Source organism: Pyxicephalus adspersus, chromosome 4, assembly GCF_032062135.1.
Source record: "Pyxicephalus adspersus chromosome 4, UCB_Pads_2.0, whole genome shotgun sequence".
In the NCBI taxonomy this organism is placed as follows: domain Eukaryota; kingdom Metazoa; phylum Chordata; class Amphibia; order Anura; family Pyxicephalidae; genus Pyxicephalus; species Pyxicephalus adspersus.
The window spans coordinates 32,785,293-32,786,987 of NC_092861.1; the positions used below are offsets into that span (position 1 = coordinate 32,785,293).

At 37.9% G+C, this 1,695-nt stretch overlaps 1 protein-coding gene and 1 long non-coding RNA gene across 2 annotated transcripts in view; one reads left to right on the forward strand and one right to left on the reverse strand.

The window, feature by feature from the left end:
- The window catches only part of KLHL6 (kelch like family member 6), a gene marked incomplete in the record, with an annotated part of 22,060 nt that overhangs the window by 3,460 nt on the left and 16,905 nt on the right, over nt 1–1,695 (reverse strand).
- LOC140328287 (uncharacterized) overlaps nt 1,379–1,695 on the forward strand; it is a 21,136-nt gene continuing 20,819 nt past the window's right edge. The window contains exon 1 of the long non-coding RNA XR_011920267.1: nt 1,379–1,418. This is a non-coding gene — a long non-coding RNA (uncharacterized lncRNA). The remainder of the gene's footprint in view (nt 1,419–1,695) is intronic.

The window sequence follows — 1,695 nt, forward strand, 5'->3', positions numbered from 1 at the left end:
ATAAAATATAAACCTATGGGTAAACTGCCTATTGTATATAATTTCAACAGCAGGATTTTCACATGGTGATTCAGACTTTGTTTTTCATACACAAAAGTTACTAGACACATATAGCTGGTTTCTGACATATAGGTAAAAAAGCCAAAAGCCATACTCGTATAAAGTATAACTATGGCCTTCCATATACATGTGTGTTGCAACTCTTGGTTATAAGAGCATCTAGATTTACCATTTTCTTTAATCCCCCAGCAAAGTTCCAGAAATATCTGTTGCCCCTGTCAGTGAAATTCAGCTAATGCAGCTTCCCTCTAACGGTGTGGAAATTGTGCTGCACTACTTCTGAATAAAGAAACCACTAAATCCTGAAACCTCTGTGAGTGTCTGGTAGGGGTGTATGTAAGAAACAAATAAAGGAAGATATGGCTCAGTCAGATAAAGTTTTTAATTTACTTTACCAGGCTTGGACATCACATGAATCCAGTAACTTGAATTAGTACTCATTTTGACTGTCATACATTTAGTTATACTTTAAAGCGGACCTAAACTAAATTTTTGACTTTACATAAAAGGCTAGGGAACCCTTCTACTGCTTGAACTAATTAAACATTGTTTTTTTGGGTAGAAGGTATTAAAAAAAAAAAAAGACTAAAGCACCTCCCCTTTCTTTCTTGATTGCTGCCGAGGTTTCTGGCTGCTCTTTCTGTGCATGCCCAATTATTTTACAGTATTTATATAGCACTGACATATTACACAGCTCATTCATAGTACATAGTCATGTCACTAGCTGTCTCTCAAAGGGGCTCACAATCTAATGTCCCTACCCATGCATGATTTTGGGATGTGGGAGGAAATTGGAGTACACCCACATAAAAACAGGGAGAACCTGCAAACTCCATGCAGATAGTGTCCTGGCGAAGATTCAAACCTAGGACCCAGCGCTGCAAAGCCTAGAGTGCTAACCACTAAGCCACCATGCTGTCCAATGTCACACAAAAGGAGCCTTTTCTTCAATGCGCAATGTCACCCTATCTTGCATGTCATCTCTTGAAGTAGACAGCCGAACATTGTTTTGTACAATAGCAAATAACTACATATTAGGAAGGTTTTAACTGCCACAACCAGCTTCACTAGATTTCGTATCAGAAAAGCTAAATCAGTACTCTATTCAGCTTTAACTACACAAGAAAATCCTTTACTACATGTGAAATGTACTTTGTATCTAGATCTGGCACACATTGAGGTGATTTACAGTTTGGGCTGGAATAAAAAAGTTTTGGGCAAGGGATAATTCACTTAGCTTAGTAAATTTGGTTATAGTTTAGCTTGCAAAGAATGTACAGGGAAATCTAAATAATTTTTTTTTTCCCTGCACGTTTTTAGGTTACTGAAGTCTCCAGAGCTTCATCTCATTTATTAAGGTAATAAAATGTCAATTGCAAGGGGATACTTCACTTTTCTATGTGAATGGGCGTTATTCCTTTATTAAAAAACCCCAGTGTCTCTCTGCAGAGCAACATGCTTTGGTTTTTCCAGTGTTTGTGGGAGTTTGATAAAAACCTCTGTAAGGGTAGCTGCCTCCTCTATTACCAACAATTTAACATTGGCATAAGTTCACCTAATCATCTCACTGTCACCAAGCAAAATTATTTCTCCGCAGTCATTTCCTCTCAAGCTTCCAACCCACGCAACCTCTTC